At 37.5% G+C, this 14,533-nt stretch overlaps 1 long non-coding RNA gene across 1 annotated transcript; it reads left to right on the top strand.

The window, feature by feature from the left end:
* Window positions 1–3,461: 3,461 nt before the first annotated feature.
* LOC116438585 lies at window positions 3,462–13,427 on the top strand. The gene is made up of 3 exons (XR_004237828.1): window positions 3,462–4,324; window positions 8,930–9,001; window positions 10,501–13,427. It is a non-coding gene; the product is annotated as an uncharacterized LOC116438585 (long non-coding RNA).
* The last annotated feature ends 1,106 nt before the right edge of the window (window positions 13,428–14,533 follow it).

The following is a 14,533-nucleotide window of genomic DNA, read 5'->3' as shown; positions in this document are numbered from 1 at the left end:
CAAAAGTGCATAGAATGGGTAAGGTTTAAGAGTCGTGTTTGAAATCTTGCATTTGTCTTACAGATGCAGAGCTTTCCATTAGATGAGTGGCTTTTTCCACAGGCTATCACAACGGGAGCTCCTATGGTGTATGCTGCTCATCTGTGTGGGACAGGGTTAATACAGTGTTTCCACTCTTGCATCTGATCCAACTTGCATTTCAGTCACTTGTTGTCCATCTCCCTCACCATTACTAGTTTTTTGATTTTGGAAACCCCCCTTCATAATCAGCAATTGCCAGAGTACACATTTCTTTTCAAGCAGAACATATGTTTTCTGTGTCCTGAATTTTTTGAACGCCTGAGCAAGGGGTGGTCGAAAAGCATTTGCTTCTTCTTGAAAAAAATGAGTGATACAGGGTGTGAGGCTAGTGGGGATAGTGACACTTGTACCCCCTGCCTTGCTGTCTCCATCTCTGGCACCACAGCTGCAGGGATGTGCCCCGAGCAAGCCAGGCCGCCTGCTCTTCTGGTGGTCTTGCCTGTTTGGATTGTTTATACCAGTGGGGCAGACTGAGAACTGAATTTCACATTTCACTATCTCTTTGCTCGACATTTTAATGAACGGTCCCATTTTTCCGCTAATAATAATGACATGAGTGTATTTGTCATTTACTTCATTTACTTCAATCCTCCTTCAAAGGACTAGAAAACTGGAGTCAGACTTAAAGCACACATATATGTTACAGGATTTTTTTTTCTAGGGAAACGCAATGTTGGGAAGATTCTTGAAGTAAAGTTAATCTTTTATTGCAGAGCTCTAATCATCTGAAACAAGATTTGAAATGAAGTGTTTTGTGATGGTAAATGAAAATGTTTTGTGGTGGCAACTCAAAGAAGCTTGTTGCAAACACAGGAATCTTGTAAATAGGTTGCCTAGGCATCTAGAGACATTTAGAATGGCATGTTACATTTCTGTTCCTTTTTGTTTTGACCTTTTTGTAATACCCTTTATAGCCTGATTCATAACATACAGAAAAAAAAATTAATGAATGTTAAATGTCCTTAGTTTTCCTGTTGTGTAATCCTTACCCTTTTTCTAAACAAACAGTAAGAAGCCAATTTTAACCAGGGATGTAAAAATACGTGTCCCTCTGCATCAATATAATTTTGCTGTGATCTATGGCATTATACTAATTTGAATTTTCATTCACTCTCCTCTTTTTTGAAGAAAATGTTTAGAAACTGATTAAATAATAGGAATAATACTAGGAATAGTAATTATATTCTCTAGGATAAATGAATTATCTAAGAATTGTGCATTTAGCCATAGGACTTATTGTATTTGAGGTTTAAAAAGGAAAATGGAGACTTATGATTATTAGTTAAATTATTTATGTGGTTATAAATAAATAAATAAATAAAATGTCTACTGATTGGAGTAGTGCTGAATAAAAAAATTTCAGAAGTAAAATGGATCTGTCATAGCCATTTGGATGCTAATAACCAGCTTCAGCTTGCACAGCTGCGTTGAATGACTGCTTGTTTTACCATATCTGAGATTTGGGAACTCATCAAATAATTGACAAATACACTGAACTTCTGTAATTTTTAATTGCTAGTTAACTGCTATTTACACAGTTTTTTCAATTGCTGGTGCATATGGGGACAAGGACCCTGTACATGTCATAAGTTACGTCTGTAAGCCACAACTATTCCTGCAAATCCAAATCCACCTAATTGAAATTTTCTCTTCTGCAAAAGTACAATCATCCTGTGAGTATCTATATGGCAGATGTGCTACTCCAAATGACTATTCCTAAATGTCATCTTAAAACTTAATTGACAAATCTAGATAGAAGGAGTTGAAAAATTATGGGAGTCTGACCTACAAGCATGATTTTTTTTGCTAAGTATCATGATACAGACTGAAACCTTGAGAGGATGATGCTTATCCTGTAGTCTTCTCTGTGGATTATTAGTGGCCATGGATGCTAATAGACATATTTTTAAAATTACATTAAGCTTTTCTGTAAGTGGGCAGACATTAAGTATGTACCAGTGTTGCTTTCCATCCTTGGTTTAAACACTAGTGAGCAAAAAACACTGAGAAGAAAAGAAAAGCTGGGAAAAGAGGACCTGCTTGGAAATTCATGAATGTGTAGGGATGCCAGAAGTGAATTTAACTGCTCGAATTCCTCTCATGACAAAACAAGACAATATGAAACTTGTTCTCTTTCTAGTGTCTGATGTCACTCATTTGCTGCTGCTCTCCTTTCCATTTCCTCTCCCTTAATTTTCTCTTATTTGTGTCTACATTTTTAGTTCAAACATTTGGAAATGCACTTTTCTGAGAGCTCACTGACATCTTACTTATTCTGTAGAAAGTAATTTCAAGAAAAAAAAAGAAAAAAAAGAGAAAAAGAAAAAGCGAAAAAGAAAAATCAAAAAAGAAAAAAGAAAAAAGAAAAAAGAAAAAAGAAAAAAAGAAAAAAGAAAAAGAAAAAGAGATAAAGAAAAAAGAGAAATAAAAAGCAAAAAAGGAAAAAGAAAAAGAAAAAAAAGGAAAAGGGAAGGGAAGGGAAAAAGGGAAAATTGGAAAAGGAAAGTGAGAGGTAAAAGGAAAGTAGAAGGGCAATAAAAAGGAAAAGAGAAAGGGTGAAGAGAAGGGGAAGTGGTAAGGAAAATGCAAGGGGAAGGAAGAAAATATGAGTGTGTTAATTTGAAATAATTTTTTTGAAACTTTTCTGCTGAATTTCCTCTCCACTCCCAACCTTTAAATTTTTGTTGTTGTTGTTGTTGTGGTTTTTTAAGAACTTACATATCTTGTACTTACCTTGCATTGATTTCTGGGAATGCATGATAAAATTTATAATGTTAAGGACAAAAGCAGATGAATCATTCATAAAGGAAGTCACAGTAGCCATTAACTGATGGAGTTTTCCTTTCTAATTCTACCAGTCTAAATACTCCAGAGGCTGTGATGCTGTTTTCCTTCCACAGCGTGTGCTCCGTGCTGTGTTCCCCTCAGTATTTGCCAGTAGTCAGACATTATGAAGAATTTGCCTTCTGCATAGTGAAGTGTAAATTTCTTGAGTATTAGACCTTAGATGTATCCTTTTAAAATAATGTCACATAATGTATATATGAATAATAATTAGAAAACAAACCAGCCAGGAATGATGATCTTCTGTATTAAATCATAATACAGTTCTTCCCAGGGCTGTTCTTGTCGCCAGAGATTTAGCTGCAAATTTACACAGCAGTGCTGCTACATTTTCTGCTTTGTAAATCTTGCTAACTGGTAATGAGGATTGTCAACTCCTGAGCCCAACAAATTTATCTAAACAGATATACATCTGTTGCATGTGAGAGTACTTACTGAGTGGGCATTCTGCTCCCATTGAGACAAAAGAGTCACCAGTGAGGCATATGATTTTTCCTTCAAAGCTCAGTATTTGGGCCAGAAGCAAGAAAAAATAAACTATTTTAAGGGAATATTTTAATCACAAATCTCCTTGCAATGACAGCAGCAAGTCATCTGAGTGGGTCTGAATTAATGATATCTAAATTGGTGGGATTCTCCTTTTCTGTATACATTAGGAAAAAACCATCCTGGAACTTGGTCTCTGTCTGGAGAACGTTAATAGGTGAAACACTGAAAAAACCCATCCGTGAGCAGGTGGAAATTAGGTAAGAGCCTCAAGCAAGATACAGCTGAGCTTCCTGCTGCTGTTTGATCTGTTTCCCACTCTTGCACAGTACAAAAACAACAAGCAAGTTTTAGATACCGCAGCAAGTGACACCAGTTAATGGTATTTATTGCCATATTTTTAAACGTGTCTATGAAAACTTGAAACATATGTAAAGCCAACAAGACTTTCTGATAAACAAAAAAGATTACATTGCTAAGTTTTCATTGCTTGTCTAAATGGTTTATGCAGAAGTTAAGAGCACCTGATTGTTGCTCAGCAACTTTGAAAATACAGCAGTTAATTAGATATTCTGCACATGCTTAGAGAACTAAATTTAGGCAGCCATTTATTAAAGACATTTGTTCACACTCTTTCCAGTTGAGCTTTCTGCATTTATAAACTACCAATGTATGAGGGTCTTTATTGTGGGTGTTTTTCAACCTTTGGTTCAAACAGAAAAACCTAGTTCAAAACGATGCTTTTATCTGCTTATTGAAGCTTGATAAAACCTCAAGAAAAAGACTAAGTTTTCGTGTTTCTCTTTTGAAGGCATATTTCTTTTGCTTTTTAATGGTGATGACATATAAATATCTCTGCCTAGAGTTTCAGCAGAACCTTGGAAATGCAGCGGTAGATGAAATGAAACAAACGGTAAGAAGGGCTAAAAGGTGATTACCAGTGATTTTGTGATTCCTATATCCCTGGATAATTTCATGTATCCTTATAGCTATAGCAGAGTTGTTCTAGTTTGATAGTCTGTCTCTGTTAATGACTGGAGCTAAATATTTTATGTGAAGTTTATGAAATTATAATGTGTAGGCACTCTAGGATTCACCACCCACTTTAAAAATACCCTGCTATTCTCTTCATTTAATGGTAGACCTCTGTAGTGATATGTGACTCTTCTGTACTTTGTATGAAGTAATGCAAGCAAGGGCCAAATACTTTCTGAAAGTAATTCCCAATCCTATCAAACCTTTTTTTTTTTTTAGTTTGAAGGTGTCTCAGTCTATGTTCATGCACACTGGTTGGGGAAGTCTGTCTAGGGGAAGAAATTTAGCGTTTTTCAATGCTCAAGGCTTCTACAAAAATTTATAGTGCCTGCAGGGCTGGGAGGTAAACTCAGAAAAGTTTTCTTAACAAGGGCAAGAGACACTTTCATTCAGTGTCAGTACTTCAGAATTGCTGTGGTAGTCTATTACACGTATGTAAAGCTATCATAGGAGGAAAAGGAAATTTTTACCAGTCAAGACCTTAATTAAGGTACAAAGCTAAAATCCAAATAAACAAAAATATCTTTTTTTTTACTGTGACCCTGGATATTGCTGCTTATCCCCAACAGAATTTTCCAAAACATATTGTATGTTAAGCTGCACAGAATTTTCTGTGTTCTTTATCTCCCTTTGCACTGACATCCGAGTTTCTGTTATCTGCTACTGCTTTTCCTGCTTCAAACACCGTCCACATTCCCCATTCTTCACACTTTAACAAAGGGACCCAGCTAGTGGTTTAGAGACAGTACAACCCTCAGAGACCTGAATTTAAAACATTTTCCTAGTGCTTCCACTTGTTTGAATCAGACTGCATTTAAGACTTTTTTTTAACTGTAATTTCTCACACACCAAAAAACCATGTTTAGTTTCAAGCTACTAGGCCTTCCTGCCAGTGAAGAACACTATTCTTGTACCTGTTCTTAGAGCATTGACAAGTTCTTGAAATTGCAGTAAGCTCTTGGTATCTGGCAAACTTAACGTTCCTTAGCCAATACCCATTGACTAATAATTGTGTGGGTTTTGATTGGGATACCCTGGTGAGGAACTTTATTCCATTTTTGCAAGAGGATTGTGACACACTGAAAGTTTTGGTGCTTCTGTTACATCTTTTCACATTTCCAATATTTACAGTGCAATGTAGGAACAAAGTTTAAAGGTCTATTGGTGAGAAAATTTTAAAATCACATTTTCAGGAGAAATCACTTCTATGAAGAATCAGGAAATCAGAGTTATTTCCACTTGGAGTGGATGAGACTTTGCCACTTGCTCACAGGGTGCAGAATGAGGCCATAGGAGGCAGCAATAGCACACTATGTTTTAAAAATGAAATCATGATACAACCAATGCCTATTCCAGTGATACAGAGCCAGGCAGTTTTATGGTGCTCGTGCTGTAGTTCCCTCTGCATGAGGGTCTGTGAAGTGGCCTAGGGAGCATGCTTTAATAACCAGAAGGCACAGTCCCTTTTTCATCAGGTGGTATTTGTGCTCTGAAGTCATGGGTTGATCTTTCAGCAAATCCAGCTTTCAGATGCCAAAATCACATGAAATGCACAATACAGAAGGACGATACAGCACAAATTGATACAGATTAATTTCCTCTCCTTGTCTTTGCTTCAACATCCTTAACCCCTCTGAAGCAACGAGCAAAGCGCCAGAACCCAAAGAAAAGCAACAAGAGCAACAAAAACGTAGTTTGTTGTACTCCCTCAGGCTTTTTGCAAGATAGCTTTCATCTGTCCTCTTGCATCCAGAAGAAATCCATACTGCATCTTCTAGCATATTTGTCAAAAATGCATCTTGTGTTCTTACCTGACCTGGATTAAAGTTCCATTGCTGACTGCTGTATTAATAACCATGAAACCACAACCTTGAGTTGCTTCTGCTCTGTGTGCCCTCTCTTTTCTCTACATTTCAATTCTAACCATGAAATTTCCTTAGTGCTGTGGAAATCTTTCCATGCTGGGCTTGCTGATAGGAAGCTGACCTTAGGATGCCTGCATGGTGTTATTCTCTACAGTAAAAATTTGGAATAGCCATGCTCACATACATGTAAACCTGTAGAATAAACTGGTCATACTCTGGGAAACCTGAAAAGCTTGAATTTGTCACAAGAAATGGTAGATGAAAATCCCACTAGCTGTATCTTACTGTTGGAAAATGGATTCTTAAAATTCTCTTACTTGGGTAGAACCTATTTTGTCAAGATATGGTTTGATCCCAAAATTCTAGGATGGTATTATGAATTTTCAATTTTGAAGTCAGCCTAAGAAAGTGAACCATTGTGTTTCACATAGAGCTTTCTACCAAACAAGATGACTGTATACACCTGTTCAAAGGTGGGTTTCAGGATAAAGGAAGCCTTATATCCCTGAGTGTAGTCTGTCAGTCTTTCATCATCAGAGTCAAATTAGGCATGTCCTGTCTACTCAAAAGTTTAACCACCGGTCTTCATCTTGCTCCTGTCCTATCACCAGCAGCTTATCTGTACATACGGCAACTGGGTGCAAAAAGATTGACAAAATGACGCTGCACTGGTGGCTTTGCCAAGCCATGAAAGGATCACTAGGAGGTGAGAAATGTTTACTCAGGCCCAAAGAGCACTGCCAAGCTGTGCTGCTGTCAGCCTGCATCTCACTCCAAGCAGTTCATGTTTCCTGACTGTCTTGTTGCTGTTGAACAGCAGTGAACACTAAAGGCCTTGTAACAGACTTAGCAGGACAGTGAAAAGATGCAAATCAAAGTGTCTATGTTAAACCAAACTGTGAGTGGAAATAGCGCATGCGTAGGTGGTGGCAGAAGGCATGAAACCACAAGTAATTATGGCCAGAATTCACCTAGCCTGTCTTTTTTTAAAATATGTATGCACGAAAGATGGTTGAAGCACACCTAATAGCTCACCTGTCAGAGCCTGGTCCCTCTGTGAGCTTACTCATTAATGTGTATGAGTGGCCAAAAAACTTGATGGATAATCATTTACTACTACATCAGTGAGCTGAAATGCCTCAGTAGGAGATCTGATGAACCCCAAAACTGGTGAAAAGGAACATTTAGACTGCTCAGTTAAGAGCTGATTGAAAGTGAAATCTTCCTGATGGTAGTAAGCATCATAGAAGCTCTTCTCAAAAGGACACAAAGTGCAAGAGCTGCATGGATCAAGAAAATCTGGAAAAAGCTCAAGACCACTTTAAGAGAATGTAATTTATTCATTTAACTTACAAAATAATGAGAGCAAGCGATGGTAGAATTCCCTAAACAAATAAATAAAATATTTCAACTCAAACTCACCACGAGCACCACCAGTGAATCAGAAACTCTTTGTAGAAAATAATGGGCGGAAGTCCATCTTGGTGCTCTACTGCAGCTTTGAGAGAGCAGAGAAGAATATTTAATACGTTCTTTCTCCCATGTCCTGCCTCTTTTTCCTGATCCATCCTCTCTCTAAAAATATTTTTCTTTACATCTAATGTAATTTACTGTCTTTCAGTTTATGTCTAGTGCATTTTGTTTTGCCTTCATGCACCTCCACCTTCTTCATAACTGCCATCAGCATTTTGGAAACACTGATAAAATCTACCCTTCCTCCTTTCTCATCCAAGCTGAACCAGCCCATTTTCCTCAGGTTCTCCTTGTGCATCCCAGGCTCCAGCCCCCCAACCATCCTGGGTGGGGGGCTGGAGCCTGGGATATACAATCCCCTCCACATGCCCAGAATCCAGCAGGAGAGGTTCCTGTGTATCACCCACATCAATTTTTCCCTATTACTATATTAGGCAAAGAATTACGTGAAGACCTTGCATAATTCTTGATTTTTTTTCTGGTTTAAGACATGGAAGGCCAAGTACAACTGGTTCTAGTACCATAGAGGGAGGTCTTGTTCCTCCTAATAGCCTGCCATACCAAGGAAAGGAAAAACCCTATCCTACTAGACTGTCATTGCTTATGAAAGAGAAAACAGTTACAGAGAGCACATGTATTATTTAACAACAATTAAATAATTAGTGTGTGCTTGCACTACTGCAGGCCAAATACCGGCGCATCTTCCAGAGCTCTGGACTGAGTCACTGGTGAAGGGGACAGGCTTCCCCTGAGAATTCACCATGTCCAGGCTCCATGGCACAATATTTTTGCTGCAATATATCATCTAAGACTTACTTTAAAAAAATTAATTAATGTATAGGAAAGGCTCATTAGTTGTTACCTCCCAACTTTTTCTTTGTTCTGTTCATTCTTTATATACAGATCTGTGTTCCTAAGGACTAATCTGTCTTGTTTTGTATGAGAAAGCTGTCTCTGAGTTTTGGGGTTAAGATATGTACAGTCAAAATATCCTTAAATTTCCATATTTTAGCATGCCCCAGTTTTGTGTTTCCAAGGTTTATGTTTAGGGTTTAAGGTGATTAGATATTTCTGAAGATGTGTGCAAGCTAGTTGATCTCAAATGCTTTTCTTAACATTAAAGGATTTTTTATCTTTCCTTTTAGTGTATTTAAAAGTCTATCAGTGTGTTGTGCAAAAAAAGTTCCTTTGAATACAAAACTTCCTGGATCTCACCAGTGAGTGCTCGCTGAATTCTGACTTCAACACTGAACCCAAAATTTGTGGTATTCTTTAGTTTGTATAAGGAAAATTCAGACTTAAAAATCTCCTTTGTAAGCCTGAATGTAGATATCATCTGATGCAAGCGCTACCTTTGCATTTTGAGTGTTTCAGTATCTATTACCTTTGCGTTCTGCTGTTCCTCTGAGTATTGCACTTAATTGAAGGAGGTTGTTGCGTAGACACAAATAAATGTGAAAACGCTCAGTGCATGTACATTTTTGTCCTGAACAGATGGAAAAATGCTATACTCATGTTATGTCATTGACATAAAACGATTTAGCTGATACAAAAAGACTTTTATGCTTATGATACCTAAGTAATCTATTATTACACAGTAACTATAGTAAAGTGGCACAACTGGGGACTATTTTTTCTCCGTATGGGAGCTGCCACACTATGTAGATTTTAGAGTGAGTTTAATTAGATGTCTGTAGAGGAGTGTTTGAATTTTACATCAATTGAATATAATTTGCCACAGCACAGGGTAAAAAACACCAAACACGAAACCCAAACAAAAAACCAAAATTCTTTTGGTTCTTATGTTGCTATATATCCATATATATATATATATATATATATATATATATGTAATTTTTATATATATAAACAACTTAGCCAAAAACTTTTTATGTGTTGGAGGGGATTCTGGAATAAAACCAAAAACCACAAATCCCCAGCGAAGTTTTTTCTTCCTGAGATTGCATGAGGTTTTTACCATCTTGCATAGCTGTTCAGATAAAGAATATCCTGCCATTTTCAGGTGTTTATTTCTTAGGAAATAACTTTGTAGAAGTTAATTTATCAGTTTCTCCTAATGGTCTGTTAAAAAAACCCAAATAAACTTGGCTTATATTGTTTTAAATGACAGTGACCCTATTTGATTTTCTATTGTAATGTGGAGTTCTATGTGCTCTTGCTGCAGCTGTAAGAAAAAACAGCGATGTCAGATCGCAGTATATCATATCCTGAGTGTATCTTTCCATCTAATCTAGCAGTATGCATGCAGAAGGGGAGCCTGGCTGTTTTCTGAGTTAGATGAACATTGTCCAACAACACTATTGTGATTGTGGGTGCTTTCTAGCAGCAGAGTCATATCAGAAATACTGAAGCAATTTGGCTGAAGGTTAATCTGTGCGGGGCCAGACTGCAGGTATGGTCAGCTGCATATCTGAAGTGAGACATCACGAAAATTGCACTTGGATATCTGAAACCAATGTTGTGTTTTCCTACCCACCTCCTTTCAATCTAGTGTTTGAAAGGATGAGATACCTGTAAAATGAGCTCTAACTGTGAATGCGTACTTCTTTGACAAGAGATGTGATAAAATTCTGTGAGAAATATAACTCCACTGATGACAGTAATGAAGCTGCCTTTTATTATATTTTTATTTTATTATACTCATTATTGTATATTTCTTTTATTATAAAGCTGAATCAGTTTCTTTTTCTTTCAGTGAATCTGGGAGTTCTGATCTGACCTGCTGTAGCATCTAAAGCCAGAGATCTGCTCAAAAATAAGCCTGTGTTTCTGACGTTGTGTGCAGACACATACACTCTGTATGTGGGCTCTCTGGGACCATGTGTCTGCTCACAGGATTGAGAAATCCACCACTTTCCTGGAGAGATTGTTTCAATACCTCACTGTTCTCACTGTGGGCTGGCTCCTGGTGCTGAACCAAGACAGCACCAACCACTTCTGAAGGAGTTGTCATCCCTCTTCAGCGAAGCTGTGCTTTTCTTCTCCATGACATAGAGGATAACTGAGGACTTTTTTCAGATGTCTTGCAGGCTTAGAGACAATGCTTTGGTCATTTTTCTGATATTTGTCTGCAAATGGAAATTTTATCAGTATACTGAAATGATGGGACTCTGTTGATGTGTGCTACCATGTGATAAACTGGCACAATTTTGAATAGTTAGACTGTGATTTGGTCACAAAGGCATTAGTAATTCAGATGCAAGATGAAAAATACTGTTTTGCGGATTATACAAAGTGTAAATACTGTAAATGCTGCCATTTGGATATTTGTTAAAATGTGGCTTTGTTCTAGAAATGTTTGTAATGGATCAAGTGTTGCCTATATTTCTGCAGCTAACATGAAGTGTGAAGCCTAAATAGTGTCCTCTGTCAGGTCAGTAGAAATGTGGTCATATGGTTGCCTTCATTTTCTTAATTTTGGAAATGAGAGGTGTTTCACTGGAGCTCAGGCCAGTAATAACGATAGGTTTTGATAAAAGAGAGCTCAAAACTTTACTGTGTTGACTTTCCTAGACTGTCTAGACTTGAGTTGGAATAACTTCTTTAGTATCTTTATGATGAAGAAATTGTGCTTGTTTATCTTCCTTTGTCTAGAGGCAAGTATAATCTGAAATCTAAACTTGCTTTCCTCTATCTAGCATTGTCAGTTGCCAGCTGGGTAGGTTTTTTTAACCTTTCTTTCTGGGTTATAAGCATAGTGTTTAAAATCTTGTTTCACTGCTTTATCCTGAATTTTCACCACCCAGTTTGGGAAAGAAGTCTCACAATGCTTTGCTAATCAAGGTCAGCCAGATTTTAGGAATGATTTTGATGTGTGGTCTGGAGGTGACTGTCTTCTGCTCATCCTACAGGGAGCTTAGGGCCATCTATCTATCTCTGAGTTTTTGGAAGTATTTTTTTTTCCAAGAAATGCTAGTAAATTATGCTATTGCAACACTTATCGTAAAAGAACGAAGCTAATAGCAAAGGAAGCATGCTTAGCTGTAAAGAAAACTTGGTATTTTAGGCTATATATAAGGATTTCAAAGTTAATACATCTCTAACTGAATACCACATTAAAAATGTCACTTCTGAAAGCAAAGTAGTTGTTTTGGTGTTTGGCTGCTGCACTGGCAAACTTAGGTTCATGTGTTTGGTTCAAGGGTGCAGGTGAGATGAGCTTAGGCACAGGAATGGGGGTTGCAGCTGGAATGTTTGAATATCTCCTTCATCAGGCTGAAAAGGAGACTCAATAGATAGTAGAAAATACAACCGAGAATTAAGTAGAAAACCCATTGTAAAACATCCCTTTGACCCTGCTGTATTTTAGTGCAGTGAGGGAACTGGGCTATAGCTGAACTATCTTTGCAGAAGATTAACCACTGCCTGCAATGGTTGATTAAAATAGTTGAACAAACACAACTACTGAAGAAGTTTTAGGCTGATCAAGGTGCAAAATAGGGAAAGGAAATAAAATAAAAATCAGTGGCCAAATGACTGTAGAAAATTGTAAGTGCTGATTTATCGAAAGTAGATTAATAATTCTTAATGAGAAAATATATCAGTGGAAATATTGCCTTTTTTTTGCAATGACAGACTCACTTCCAGGTTTATCAGTCTTGTTCCTTCTGAAAAATTGTTCAGAAAGAATTGCTTACAGAATGTCTTCAAGAATGAGCAATAGCTGTTCTTCCAAGACATTTTTCTACCACTAGAACTTAAAAGTTGAGGCCTGATACTCTAACTGCATTGATATTTGTGATCGAATTTCCACTGGCTTGAATGGTGCAAAGTACTAGAACCTACGCAGGCCTCAAGGCCACCCTGCAGGAGATGACTGCCCAGTTTTTGGACCATCCATGGGACCTGGTGATGCTCATCAGAGTCACACCAAGGTTCTGCTGGCTGAGCCAACTTTCAGGCTTTGTGAGTTGGATTTCAGGTGCACACCACTGTGGGTGGCTGCCATGTGCAGTGGGAAATAATGCCAGTTACAGAACACGTGGTTCCAGCCCTGATGTTTAGCCCTTTTGTAATCTCTCTCTGCTCTCTGTTTTTGCAAGAGAGGTCAGAATGAAAATGCTCATGGTAGATGATTCAAAACAGCTAGCACACTGAAAAACTCTGGAGAACCATAGGCAATGTGTAGCCTACAGATTACTTGCATTAAATTTTGTTCTCTGAGCAGCCATCACTGAAAGAAATGATTTTTTTAAAGAAAACCTTTGATGATTCAGTAACATCAGACAAGTAAAAATTTCACCGTCAATCATTACTGATGCTTGAGTCAAAGTTGTCAATGAGTTCTACACTGTAATTTTTAATCTTCTCCTCAAGATGACCTGTGAATTTTACCTCCTGAGAAAGACTGATTTTGTCCTGACATTTCACAGTAAACTTATGAGGAAATTCATAAAGGGCAGTTCCGTCTCCTTTTTCAGAAAAAACCCCCTTCTTTATCAAATAGCGTTTCCCTGAGATGAGATAGAGAAAGATAGAAAGCACTTTATCTTCATATTTCTGTAATTCCTTTTTATTCAGACTTGAAGGATTTTCTCTTTATCTGTTACCAGATAAGGAGATTACCAAAATCCCATATAGAGAGTCTGAGCCATCTGCTCCACCAGCAGAGGTTCTGTAACATCTCTTTATCTGGAGGTGGTCACCTTTAAACTAAATAACATGAAAAATACTTGTTAACCATAACATCAGAAGGATTTTGAAGCCCTTCTTTACTGGTATATTACTCCCAATGTGCTGAGATTAGAGTGTTTGACTAGGATTTTGACTTCAACTTCGATATCCCTGTTCTTTACTATGCATAGATTATGTGTTATCTATGGTCCATTGTGACTTTCTCTTTTTCTCCTTCTTTTTTTTGTTCTCTTTTCCTTTATTTTGTTTTTATTTTTTATTTTAGTTTCTAATTTTTTTTCATTTTACTGTGCAACTCTAACTTCATACATATCCCATTAGAGATTAGCCACCTTTCCAGCTAGTGATGTTCCTTCATCCTTCCTGAATTTAGGTGGACCTTTAGTTAGAAGAATTCTTCAGTCACTGGGAGTATTGTGTGTAGTGACTAATGTCCCCAGAGGTAAATACAGATTCCACTGAAGTCATGTACATTAGTTAAAGTTCTTAAAAACCCCATGATTTTCAGACACCAAAACCATAAGCACAGTCATGCTCTGCAGAGTTTCCGAAATGTATGAGTTTTATTCTAAAACTTTATATCTGTTCAGCTGGAGTGCAGTCTGACCCTTCTTAAGTGGAATCTGACTCAAGTTAGGTGGAAAGACTCCTGTGGTGCTCGATTTTCACTCTTGGAGGCACATTTACTAATACTGCTTATTTTGCAAATCACTTGGGCATGGGCTTAAGGAGTGAAAATGAATCTGTGAGTTCCAGGGCATAAAGGTGACCATAAATGGTCTTTCAGAAACAAAGCTTTATCTTTGATTTTGCAGAATGATCAGTAAAGGAAGTCTCTTCTTTGCTCCTGGACTGTCATCAGCTGAATGAGAAGTCATTTATGGTGGTTAAGGGCTATCCTGATATGCCTAGAGGTGATGTGAAAGTGTGCTCTTTGGTATTGGGAGGAAAATGGGGGATAGGAAAAAGATTTTTGCCCTTAAACTGTTTAAATGAAGGTGCAAGTCTGTAAGAAATTGTCAGGAAAAGGCTTTCCAGTATTTGTCAGTGAACTGATCTAACAAAATGAGTATTTCTGGAAGAATAACATGAAG

Source organism: Corvus moneduloides, chromosome Z (genome assembly GCF_009650955.1).
Source record: "Corvus moneduloides isolate bCorMon1 chromosome Z, bCorMon1.pri, whole genome shotgun sequence".
In the NCBI taxonomy this organism is placed as follows: Eukaryota; Metazoa; Chordata; class Aves; order Passeriformes; family Corvidae; genus Corvus; species Corvus moneduloides.
Note: the sequence above shows the minus strand (reverse complement) of the source record. Positions and strands in the feature narration are given on the sequence as shown.